This window comes from Vigna unguiculata, unplaced genomic scaffold, assembly GCF_037176805.1.
Source record: "Vigna unguiculata cultivar grain cowpea cultivar isolate G323 ecotype 2 unplaced genomic scaffold, ASM3717680v1 ptg000346l, whole genome shotgun sequence".
Classification (NCBI taxonomy): Eukaryota; Viridiplantae; Streptophyta; class Magnoliopsida; order Fabales; family Fabaceae; genus Vigna; species Vigna unguiculata.
In genome coordinates this window covers 26,209-40,000 of record NW_028196981.1, presented here as the reverse complement: position 1 = coordinate 40,000, position 13,792 = coordinate 26,209, and positions in this window count along the sequence as shown.

Sequence of the window (13,792 nt, the reverse complement as noted above, 5' to 3'; positions counted from 1 at the left end):
ACGTGGACGTTACCGTTCATACAGCTCCCAGCCGGCAAGCAGTTAGCCTCCCTCTACAAGAAAGAATGGAAGTATGGATGAATCGACATCAAATAAAATAAATAGAGGAATTAGGTTTTTCTTTTCAGCAATAACATGATAAGAGCATCCCTTTCACAAAAACCTACGGGTCCTCCCCCTTATCCTGCCTGCCACTTCAGCACCTTGTGATCTTCTCAAAGATCATTACGAGCCCTCTCCTAGAATGTTTTTGTAGATTCCGAGAATTCCACGGTGGATCAGGATGAGTATGTCCTGGATTCATTCTCATCCTGGAGCTTCTGCTCTCCTCCGGGGAGGGGTTTTGATAGATAGAGAGGTGAGTCGAGGGTAGCCCCCCGCTTGACCGATTTCTCGGAACGGAATCAGAGGAGGTTTGAGCTCGACCCGCTAACGAGCCCCTGAGAAAGCCTTGGTAAAGTCAAGCGCGTTAGCTCTTTTAAGTGAAGGCGCGCATCCTCTTGCTGGGAGAGGGGCTAATGCCACTCGCCCTAATGAATAAATAAACAGGAGAGGGGTGAAGCTTGCTTACTTGTTAGAGTAAGGAGCTTAGGCTTTCGAAAGCTCAATCCCTTGCTTGTTGTTTTCGAGCCGGAGCTCGCTGGGTAGTGAAGTGGTCCGTGAAGGTTAAATCACACTTGTGTTAAGCAAGCCGAGTAGTCAGACTTAAGATTTAAGCAGCTGTTGGAGAGAAGACACCAGTCAGACCTGCAAGCACCGGGTAGTACGCAGCGGCAGTTTTCAATCATACAATGTGTACTCGTAGTCTGACTTTTAGCGGTAGTCAGCTGTCCTCGTTCTCCTCTTTTCATTGCCCTATTGAGTTGAGTAAGGGTCGGTGTTTGCAAAAATGTCGAGCCGACGGGGTCAGGTACCAGTAGTGACAATGGCAAAGGGGGGGAGCTGGACACTGCTGAACCGGAAGAGATTGCTCAGGATGAGTGTCTGGGTAACAAAGCCGAGAAGGGTGTAGTCAAGGTGCGAGTTTAACGAGCGAGGAGAGTGATTTGGCCCATAGAAGCGAGGATCTGGAAGAGAGGGTTGATACTGGGTCAACTATGGCAGTGACTGAGGGGGACTTGTTCTGTGATAAACAAATGACTCCAAACAAGAACCTCAGGGCAGCCAATCCTAAGAAAAGAGGTGAACCTGAAGCAGTAAGAGTAAGCGTGGTGCTATGACCTTTTTCGAATCGAATGATTCAGCGCTCTCAGAAAGCGGATCAAAGGCTTCCTATTCAACGGATTCGGATTATTCTACTTTAGATGCTTCCTCGGCCGCGCAGTACGTACTTCTGTTTGGAGAGTCTGTTCCTTACTTAGCTAGGACTTGGAGTGACTAGAGTAGCCCCTCTGTATCCGAGCCTTTTTGTTTATGCACCTGAAACGGCTTCCGATTTTACTTACTTATAGTAAAGTAAAGTGGATCGACCCCGTTCAGTAGAATTCCGAAGAAAGAAGGCTAGGCTTCTTGAACCAGAGCTAATTCGATCTTCCCCTTTCGACAATGTGTTTGAATAGCAAGCAAAAGTACCACGACCGAACAATTCAATTCGGTTAACAAACTACTTCTAGAATGAACTACATCCATCAACCGGCATACCTTTCTTCTCGTAACTACGATCTGTCTTCGTTCGGTGTTGATATGATCTTTCTATCAAGAGAAGATCGGGAATTGCCGCTAGGCTTTTCTTTTAGCTCTCACTCATCCCGGGCGATTCTGATTCTTATTGGCCACTAAGGAGTAGTTGTTTTGACCAAGAGAACGAGCTAGACAGAAAAGGTACCACCGAAAGAAGGTCGACCTCACCCCCTTTGGTAAACCGAAGCAGAGAAAGAGGAAGAAGCAAAGCTAGGCCATTCGATTAGGGATGTTCTCACCTGTGCGTACTATCTTGAAGAAGGAATATAAAAAAGAACCTGATTCTTTTTCGCATCTCCCAAGTTCGAATGCTTTTTTGCTGTTAAAAGAAATCGAATACCATTCGTGACCCAATTCAAAAACGGAGTGACTGAAGACCTCCTCCCCCTTTCCCGCCTATCCCTCCCGCAAGAGAGGACTCGTTCTGGCTTTAAAGAGCCTCTTTTTTAGCAGTCTCGCCCATAAGATGAAGATTGACCATCTCTTCTTCCAAGCTTCTTTCTGCTTCTTCTCGGCGTAACGAAAGAACTAGATGAGGAGAGGCCTCCGGTTTCAAATCCCTACCCTACGCCTTACGAGGGCGCCCTAGCCAGATTCACTCCCAAGGGTCAATCAAGCCTTTGAAACTAGTTCAAATAGTCGTCACAGTCTTCGTTCCTGCTTTCAACGAGACTTTCTTAGCTGCATCAGCTTGTAAAACTCTCTCTCCTTCACCAGGAAAGGGAGAGCGGACAAAGTACCAGACGATTTGGGTTGGGTAAGAAGAGCGTACGATAAGAGTAAGCAGACGATGTCGATAGAAGACGATTCGTGGGATCTTCCTAAAAGTAAAATAAAGATAAAAATGAGCTAAGCTAAAGAAGGTATGCCCAGCCCATGAAATTCGATGTCGAATGAGTACGATTTCGAGCATAAAGAGAGAAGAAAAAGGAACTATTTAGCAAGAATCTAGGTTTAGCAAGATAGCTGCCAGAAAGACTGAGCTTAGGTGCATAGCGCTTAAATAAGTGGTTGAAGAGTAGCTTTCCATCCCGACAATGACTACTGACTTTCCATTTTTGGGATTTCACTTCACTTAAAAGACTGGACTTCCAGCAGCAATGAGAGCAAAGGCAAGGAATTGATGCGCCTCGAAGAATGGGGCAAGGCCAATTTCCAGACAATGGCAAGTGCTTGAGAAGGAGCTGTGAAAGAAGGGGCTGCTAGAGAATAGGGAGCTCTTGAAGAAGAAGGGATTGCGGGGTGAACGGCATTCTGTTGTACTACTAACACTAGCTGTACTAGAGTAGTTTAGTAGCGCCTTTTGAATCAAAATCAAATAGGCGAACCCTTTCCGAATCCGAAAGGCGAACAGCCCGCATTGCAAGCAAATAGATAGCCCCCGCCCGTTTGAGTCGTTGCGAGCCGGAAAGCGTACCGGCAGTTTGAGTCACGAAAGGGCCGCTTGCTTAATCTTTATTTTCTTATTTATATATATATATATACAAACAAAGAAGAAATTTTTTTATCCAATTGTTCATTCCTGGGAAGAGGAAGAAGCAGATAGAGCAAAGGCCTCCTCTTTCCGTCCACTCTTCCCGAAGTGAGCGAATTGCATGTAGAGATCCGTAGGGGCTTATAGTTTAATCGGTTGAAACGTACCGCTCATAACGGTAATATTGTAGGTTCGAGCCCTACTAAGCCTACCACCCCCTTCTCTTCACCCGATACAAGAAGGCAGTCGAAGTCCCCTCCACTCTTCATTTTATGGGAAGACATCGCGTTCCTAGTCGATTTCCCTCATTGCACTGTCCCCTTAATGCTACGAAGTGAAGCAGGCATAGAGACCAACCAAACCATAGGGTATCTATCCTGTGATCTTTCATCAACCCCGGCTCGGTATCGGTAGTCTCAGTCTTTCCCTGCCTGCCCTGGTATGAGTTGAGAGTTTAAGAGGGAGTCTTATTCTACTCTAGGCTCACTCCACCCCCTGTCTTGTCTTATTTCAGGACTCGATTGTTAAGAAATCCCTGACTCTGTCTTTGGGCTAAAGCCTATAGTTCTCTCCTCACTAACGGAAGTATCTTAGTAAGTAGCATCAGCTCTTCCGGGGGGAAAGCCTAAGTCAGGAGTTTTAGCGGGCTATCCACAAGCATTAGTTCTCCCCCTGACCCGCCTCCCAACCTCAAGATCATCAGCGGACGACGCCTTCTTCCGAAAGTCCTCCCTCTTTGCCCCAGCGAAAGATACTTAAAAAGATCCGTATCTGATTCCTCGGGTCTTGCTGCGTCAGCTACCGTAGATAGGAATAAAGCTTAGTAGTAGGAAGCAAATAAAAGAAAGTATGCCCTACATGTCAACAGGGTGGAAGTTCAAAGCATCGAAGATGAGTACATGGAAGCACCAATGAAGAAAGTCCAGAGTGCAGATATAACCTTCTCGACAGAAGACATCTTGCTGGACAGGAAGAAGCATACATAAGCGGCCTCTTTTTCTCACCGAAGGGACTATACCAACCAAACCAAAAACCGGAAGAGGGATGCGCCATTAACAGCTTCAATACTGCCTTACGCATAATTTGATCATCGGCAGGGCGAGTTGATGGGCTACCATGACAGTAAAGAGCTCACATTTCAAGGGAAGATCGCCTCTGGATTCAGGATCAGACTTCGGAGCTTGTGCTCTACTAACGGAAGTAACCATACTAAGGGGTTTTCCAGGAGGAAGGGACCAGGCCCCACCTATACCTTGAGAGTGGGCAACGAGATGGCCTACTAGGTCCTACCCAAACCATGATTCGAATTTGGAATAGAGAAGGTCGGTTTATCTATATGCGGAATCGGCCTTCAATCCATAACTTTTCTAGTTGAGTTGACTACATTCCCACCCTTCTGCAGTCATCATTGACGAATTAGCATCAACGGGGTTTATTCAGTTTTACGACTCCGCATCCGCTCGTGACGGACTCGGGTCGAGGAACTCACTCAAAAGACTGACTTCGAATTCAAATTTTTAGTTTTAACTGTTTTTCTAAGGCCACTTAAAAAGAAGAGATTTTGCCCTGATCATTAGTCAAATCAAAGGGAAGTATAGGACTCTTGATTCGAAGTTACAGCCGTACCATAAGTATCTAGAATCCGTGGTATCCCGATTCGAAGATGTTGAGTTCCACTACCTACAACGAGATCAAAACTGTTTTTAAGATGCTTTAGCTACTCTAGCCTCTATGGTGGATATGCCGTCGGACGCTGATTTGCAACCCTTGCCTTGATAGTGCAAAAGAGAGAAAGACCAACTTTCTCTCTTTTATGGATCTAACGGCATAAGAAGGTTTTCCGTGGTACTCAAACATAAGAGCAATCAGGCAATACCTGACGAATACTACACCCATAGATAGGGTAGCACTCAGAAAGATAGCTGCCCGAGGGAAGGAAGTTTGATTTGATAAGAGGCACCACAGCGGAATCTACCTGAAGTGTGGAGATAAAAAGGCTTATGACGGAAATCCATAGTGGGGGCCTAGATGAATGGCCATGGATGAAGACTGTGCTCAGTTTGTTAGGAGGTATTACAAGTGTCAAGTCAAGTTCATGCCAATCCTATACAAAGTAGTATTAATAAAGAGGATAATCATGCAGTAGCTGGAATAAATCTAGATGAAGTTGCTGTTATAGCACATCTAAAACGTTTTGAATGCTAAAAAACGAAGATAAGACTGCCGTTAATAAGGTTTGAAATTGAAATGAGTTTCATGTCAGTAGGCACACCTCAGCTACAGTTGTTGATGGAAACAAGGGTTTACATTGAGCAAATCGGAATAGCGTGGAATTCCTTCATCATCATTTAGGCTTTTCTTGGTTTGTATTGATGACATTCTTTCTTAAATACAAAAAGGTAACTTAACTTCAAGTAACTGCTATGAGAGCCGAATCCCTTTAATTCGATTCATTAGGTTGGGAATAGTCCTTACTTTACTGAAAGCATAGACTGAATTAGGAATATCCCAGGTATTCTTGCAAACAGCGTATTAAAATGAAAGGAAGATGCCCCATCGATAGCTATCTGTATGGAAGGAAGAGAGAGAGCCTTGGATTGCTTTGGATGCTCTAATAGTCTACGATGGGAGAATAGAAATAGTGAAGGGTGAAGAGGATAGGATCGGTAACGATGAACATTCAATTTCTCTTTTGAGATACTCAAAGGTGCTGATGAAAGAAGAGTTTATGGAAGCATGAAAGAGTTTGCAGTCCAGCTAACGATTGAAGCACAGATATCTTTGCGTAAAGGAATTCGCCTTCTTCAATCAATCGACATACTTACCTTTTTACCTGTGATCCATGAGTCCCATTGTATCAATACGGGTGGTTCAATCAAAGAGTCATAAGTGGTCATCGCTTGGAAATAGAAAGAGTCATGGTATTGCCTACTCATGTTACTGATCATTATACGAACTTCAGCCTTTTCAAGGGGATCAGCTCATATCTTTCTATTTTTTAAGAATTTATTCTTTCCCTCGGGGAACGAAGGCTATAAGAGAATCAGTTGCTTATATAGGAAAGGAAGTAAAGATGAGCTCTCTTATGACCCTAAGGGCTAACTGAACTCACTTGAAAGAGGGAGACAAAGATGTGAACATGAAGTTCAGAAGTTCCCCAGACGTGGGTATGGACTAGGGACGGAGATTCTTTGAAAGAAGACCCCTTTCTTAAGCATATAGCTAGCATTCCTTCAGAACCAGTTCTTCGTGCAATAGGGTTCGTTCCTCACACAAGAATGCCTCCATTTGAGAATAAGCTGCTTCAACAAGTATCCATTGGTTTACTAGTAAGCATCCAGCGCCATTAGAGATCCTCTATGTACATCTAAGGGCTCCTTGCTCATGTTTTCAACATAGATCCTACTTCCGGGTATAAGAAAGAACCAAGACCTTCCTTTTAGTAAAAGATGGGTTTGCTTTTGCTTCGGTTAGAGCAAAACCTTCAGCCCAGCTCCCCGGTTCGAGGACGGGTCAGTGCAAAGCACTTTGTTGATGATTGCAGGCGTCATGTTAAGGCTTTAGTAAAAGGAGCATTGTTTACAGATTAGAATGATTCTAGAACTGCGAAAGCGGACACCCTTCTAAATAGACTTAGGTTGGATAGTTACTTTAGAGTGGAGGCTGAGGTAATAGTTTGAAGGCTAATTACATTTGCTGTGGAACCTGTCGAGGCTGGTCAAGATCAATAGGCCAAGTTACTTTGAAAGCATTCCAATTTGAGTTCCCTTTGTAAGCCCTGCTCTCGGAAAGTTCCCTGCCGAGCAATCCTCTCTTTACCTGCTACTGTGCTAAGGATTCCCTTCTAACAGCAAATAGGCCAGATCAAGCGCTCGAAAGCTAGTAATGAATTAGCTCAGGTAAACAGAAAGAATCAAAAGAAGAAGAGGAGATAGTATCCCAGGAAAGAGGATATAGAAAAAGAAAGGTATCCCCATTGAAGAAGCTGGTAGTTTTTCGGGTGGATTGCTTTTCATAGCTATCTATCATACCCTTGGATTGCTACTTTTCTTCTCTCTGTATAAAGTCAGAGGGATCGTTTCGCTGTAATGCTTGCTTTTCTTTTTAGCTACTCCCATACAATACAATTCCTTTGAATTGTTCACTCTATGCGGTATGGCTACAAAGCGAAGAAGTCGGAATTCATCGCCTGTGGGAGCTTGCAGGCTCTCCTTTCTTTGACGCATAAAGACTTTTGTTAAGATAGGAGATTAGGAGTTAGCTAGAGAAAGACGAGAATCAGCTTAACGTAGACTCTTCCTCTTTTGCAGCCTATTTGTACTTTGTTTGAATTGCCCTGTGAAGCATCTGGAGTTGGAGGGGTTCACCTTGATGGGGTTCCATTTCGTAGAGCTCAATCCCATCTTATAAGTCGAGTGACTCCAGTGATGTTTAGCCGCGATAGATATGTAGCTCGGGGCCTTCTTGCAGGTCTTATCGTACCACTTGCTCTCAATCCTGTAATGCCCTTGTTATAGAAGCCTTTTCATTTCAAGTGCGGGCTATTCCCATTGGCTTGAAAGCCTTTTAGTACCCTAACGATAAGCTAAGACCAAACTGATGTGACCCACGCACACCCCTGAGTCTTAGGCCCTTTCATTAGAAAGAAAGCCTGTAGGGGAAAGGCCCAGCCCACAAAAGCTCAGTTTCAATTGAGTCTAAGTGGAATACACTACGCCATATAGTTCGGGATAAGAAAGCGTCTGACCTGCGTTAGGAGGAAAGAGTTGTTCAAGAAGAAAGCTGTACATGAAGGTACGGTATCTGCAGTTGGTTTTTATAGAAGTGGCGGTCTTGAATAAGCAAGCGGTGCAATTTCTGTTACAAAAAGAGCTCTTGAGTAAATAGAAGCTCTGGTCCTATCCTGTTGATGACGAATAAGAGTTTTTGCTATAGCCTTTCTGTGCTGATACCAACTAGTATCATATAGTTGAGTGAAAGCTATATATGCCTTGCATTCCGGAAGTTCTCGCTTACCGAGCCACGCGAATACAGACCGGTGCTTGTACGTCTGCCCATTCCAGGATCGATAGAGTCTACGAACGGAGTGAACCAAGTCAAAGAATTGTTTTCGAGACCAAGAGTGAGTCGTAGATAGAAAGACCTCTCCTATCCGCTGCTCATGGACGGGACTCTGGGAAAAGAAAAGGGTTCTTAGATACCTTCTTCAGTTCTGTAGAGAAATGAAGTCCTTCTTTACTTGAGCACTGGTTAGTCCGCTGGCAGGCTTTCTTTTGGAACTAAAGCATAATATGACTTGCTTCATTTCTTTCTTCCTCGTCCCTTAGGCAAGGGCAGGAAGCCCTATTTAAAATGGGATAGATATATGGAGTGTTGTACTATCACCTGGACTAAAGTTCTCCTATTTACTTTGCTGATTAAGCAAGCACTTTCTCTTTTTTTTCACTTGATAATGTTTACCCCACCTACTTACTTTTCAAGCCAGGAAGAGGACTAGTCTCTTAGTTAGCCAGTAAAGGTGTCAAACGAGAACGAGCAAGGGATAGGTAAAGGTTCAAGAGAATAAAGGAAAGGTTCAAGTTTTCTCGTAAAGCACTATTGCTATCATTCCTTCCTTACAACCAAGCGTAGACCTTTTTTAGCAAAAGTGGATAGGACTAAAGAATAGCAGCAAATCTCTCAGGTGGAAACCCAGCCGAGTTTAGAAGGAGAAGCACCCCTTTATTTCAATAAGGAGTGTGAAGGAGCCGAAAAAGGCTGCTATTAAAACGTTGAGAGTTATAGGAAGGTTTCCATACTGGACTCCTATGGTTTCACCCTGTATACAAATAGCACTAGACTACTCATACTCATCTGAATCATAACTCTTAGTAACCCAAAAGACTGATTATAACAGTCAAGAACTTCACACCGACCATTCTTATGTATTTCAATACTACCCCAGTGACAGTGAAACGCTCCCTACTCATAAAAGAATGAATTTTAGGTATACTAAAATGATGTTAATATTTTTATTCATTCCTTTCAATAGTTACTATTGTCATATAAAGGAATGAGAATTTCATTCCAATTACAGATTCTTCGCAATCGATGCTAATGATAGAATCAACGTCTCTCCACTCAGAAATAACACCTGTGTATTCTCTTAACAGGCTACTAGCATTATACCCTAAATCCATCATTCCTACTATAGCACAATTTACTATCATTGTGAAATTGTTTATGTTTAAAATAAAGCTCCAAGCATAAATTCATCAAATATAAAGATTTTATTATAAGACTTTTTTCTAATATTTGCCGGTAGACGAATTGTAATCTTCAAATAGTGGGGTTAAGTGGTAATCACCGCATCGAAGAGTCATTTTATATTTAGAGTATCTTCATACGGGATTTGATCCTTTTTGAAATAAGACGACAACATATATATCCCTTAGACTGGTAGTAATCAAAATTAAGATCTATTTAATCATTAATCAAACAATCCATAGTAAGAAAACTATTAGTAGAATAAGATCTTTTTTATTCATATAATTGTAAATACACCCCGTGTTTAGAAACAGACTAGCTTGACTCACTCAACAATCATGGAATCCGGATCCGGAAGTGACTGAACTCCCTTTTGAGCTAACTGCATCGGTTATGTCGACAACAACATATATATTCTCTAGCAAAAGAAAGCACTGACCTAGACTAGATCTCTTCTACCGCATCAAGAGGAAATCCCGATCCCGCATTTGATAAAGTTTAGCTATGCCCACAGCTCTTTCAAAGTCAAGCAGTCTTTTCAAGAATAAAGTCACAGTCACACCGCTAATAGGCGGAAGAAGAGATTCCCAGCTATTGACTCTAATAAGACTCATAGCCGTACCGCAGAAAGAAGGTCAACCTGACCCCAGGTAATCACAGCTTTCTTCCCCTCAGGTCAAAGAGTAAGAACTCGCTTTCGAGCTAACCTTACATGGAGCTACCTGCCAACAAGAGTTCTCATTCACGGCTAACTAAGCATTCGTTCGGAGTTGACAAGGGAGAGGGTTTCCTATATTATGTTGTGATGGATAGGCTGGCTGCACTCCCTTTGAGGTAAGAACAGTTCCTTTTGATTCAATTGCAAGAAAAGAACCCATTTTAGAGTTTTATACGGCCCAACAGTATATTTATACATCTTCCTAAAAATAAATAGACTATCCTAATAAAGAGATGACAGAAGCATCACTCTGTCTGTTGGATGCCCTTCTTCCTGGCAAGATCAGATAAAGAATTGCCTTTGGCTAGGAAAGCACAGTCAGACTAGTGCCACGCCCAAAGCACAAAGACTGCTTATTCCCGCTAAAACAGAAAAGAGACAGGACCTCTTATGCCGAGTCATAAAGTCAAGTGCTAACGTGCAGCTCCCATTCCTCCACCAAGAGAAAGCCTAAGAGAAGACCATGCTACCAGTCCTAGCTGGCACCGAAGCCAAGGGAAAGAAAGCATTTCAAGAAGAGACAACCAGTACGCCTACTTAGCAATTCCTCGTAAATAAAGATGCCGAAAGTCAGACAATAGATAGAGAGTCTCAGATCATAAGTAGTTCTTTGAAATAGAAAATAGGGACCTTTTTCACCGAGGTCTGGTTTTGATTCCTTAGAGGCATTCCAACATGTAGCCCATTATCCGACCTTTCCTTTCGCCAAGACTGTTAGAAAGGATGTAAAAAAGGAAGAGGTAGAAACCGAGGGATAGTGAGTTGTTGGGAGGTTCCCCTGGGTGATCCATTCAATTAGTTGCAAAAACTGGTCTAGATAGAAAGTGAAAAATCCCCCACTTCTAGAGATGGATACGACCAACCAAGGCACTTCGTTCTAAAGACAACAGATGCTGCCGCTGCGAGACAAAAAAGTGGCTCCTCGGAATAGCAAGCCAGGTGTGATAGTGTTTTCCGATCGTCGTGCGGAACTGCGGAAAGCCTAGTTCACTTAAAATAACTGACTCCACTCGGCTGAGAGATGCCCATCGATCACTCGAAGCTCCACCAACAACTCGCGGCTCAGCCTGTGATTCAGTAGATCGAGCTCACTACGCCCTACGACAACAGCACGGATAGCTTAGCTTACTTGCCAGTCTCCAAGGGGTTGAACTACACTGTTCCAATAGCTTTGACTCCCTAACATTGATTTGATTCCCGGGTTAGAATCTTGTCCACGACCATCCCTGACTCTTTCTCCCCTTCTAAATAAGGCTATTCTAGTTCAGGCAAGCTATTGACTCCATTCCTGATAACCCATATACCCCCCGGTGTATACAATGATGATTATAAAATCCAAGTCTTTCAAGGCAAGCACTAGCCACTGTAATCGAATCCTCCTAATCCCTAAAATAGGCCGCCTTCTTGTAGGGATTTTGTCACTTTTGGTGTGCCCCGCCCGCGTGGACCTCTTGCATTGCTCCGGGTATAACCAGGACTAGTTTGCTTTCAAGTCGTCGAAAGATTGAGAAAGCAGCTAATTCAATTGCATTCGGAAATAGCGTGCAACAACCGTCAAATAAATAACAAGCACCACGTCGAAGGTCTTATTAGCTTCCTTGCTACGAGACTACTAAACCGGTATTTCTTGCTTTTTGCTATCAATTTGACCGTGAAATTCAATTAACAAGATTCCGGCATTCCTACTTCTTCTAATTAATATCGTCATAAAAGTAGTTCGAATGCGTCACTATGCTTTCTTCATGAGCCTCCGAATAAGGCTACCAAGCAAAAGGAAGAAGTTCGACCTTAGACGAGCCGGAGCGAAGGAGGGATTGTAACACAGCTTGCTTCGAGAAAAAAGTCAAACCTCTTCCTCATTGCACTGCTCAGCTGCCTTGGTATCCGTGTTAGGAAGTCAAAAACACTCCTTGCCGCTGCCAAACATGTATGTTGAAGTCTCGGAAACATGTTTAACTCATTGACATTTATCGGAGAATCGACAGTTCGTCTCGGGTAATCCTAGATCAATCATAGAGCTGGGGCCTTCCCTAAGCCAGAAGATACCTTCTCCTATTGATTAACTTCCTTAAAACCTTTCTCCAGCAGTCGATTCTTCTATAATTGGATTTTCAGTCTTGGAAGTGGTGAAGCGAGGGTTTTTACTTTTCTCTTGGCTAGCTAGCAGGGAGAGAACTGGAAGAGGGTAACCCGCGTTCTTCCTTTACCGAAGCTCCTTCCCCAAGAGCCAACCATGGCATTCTATGCATCTTCAGCTAGCTTTCCCCCTCCGCCTACTATCTAGCTGCAATCCTTCCCTTACCTTAACCCTAATCATGCTTAAGACATGGAATTGAATGCTTCTTTTCTATTTACTAAAGGGAAAAGAAGGAGGAGGGATTTTATGGCAAAGCAAGACTGATTAGCTCGCCTAAGGGTCGTAGCGGAAGAATTCCTCATCTGCGAGCTATTGGGGATCTATTCTCAGGAAGGAAGGAATGAAAGGACTGGGCTGCCACCCGAAAGGACTGACTTAATTTCATGCTTTCAAGGATAGGTCATTTGACTCTCTTTCAAGAATTCTCCTCTTCCCTCCCCCTGAACTAGTGGAATACGCTAGTCGACGGAGGAAGGCTAGCTATGATATCAGGCTCTGACCAAAGATCCTCAACGAATCCGCGGCAGTTCTGCTTTGATAAATCAGACAACATTTCGTTGCTGCTATCAAATACCTGATACATGGAGACCATAAAGGGATCCCTTCACAGAAGGACGTAAGTCGTTCCATGAGAGAGACTCCCTTCAGGGCGCAATCGGAGCTCAATTTCAAGCAAATTGGCTTCCAAATACTTAAAGATAAGACACCAGAACTCACCTCAATGGGCGGATGTTTCACCGTCCATGGGGGGGCACCTTCGTAACCAAAGAATCCTTCACAGGAGTAAGGTTAGAAACAAAATGTCCGTGGCTGTCCAGCAAGGATGCTTGGGATAGCAATAACCCATCCCACCCTAAAACTGGATAAGCCGCTTCTACCAGTGTCTTGCCTTAAGGACACAGAATCAGACAATCCTGTGCTGGGGAGGTTAACCCCCACACCATCTGGGCCTGAAACCCAGACGATGCCAAGCCATACTAGCCTGATCCTGGGGCTATCTATTCGAAAGAGCTAGAACTTGAAGGAAGACCTCCTTCCCATAATGAGAGTTGAAAGGGGATCTGATCCACCCAACATGTAAAGAAGGCATGAACAATAGATAGGGCATATAGGGAATGGAATCAACAATCGAATAAGTGATGACTTGACTGATCTTGATGTACTCTTTTTCCAGCCTTAGCCTTGCTAGCACGCCCAAACACAGACCAAGACCGGTCAAAGTCTACCTTCACATGTCTACCCAGGGCATATAGGGGCGGGGTTTACTTAGAAATAGGAGAAGACTAAATAAGATGGGAGTTAGCCGAGTGCTAAATCGACCAATTTCATCGGTTTGAATCGGTCAACACTTCCACCATTTGCTTTATAGATGATTTTACGCACCGGATACTTTTATAAGAGTAGGAGCTCAACCAGGAGTAATAGCGGGTATGGGCAAAAATCCACCTCTTATGGTCGGGGGCGGGGACGGGCGTAAGAGAAAGCTGGTAATCGAATAAGTAGTGAGTAGTAAGGCTGACGGTGAGTAAAACGAACA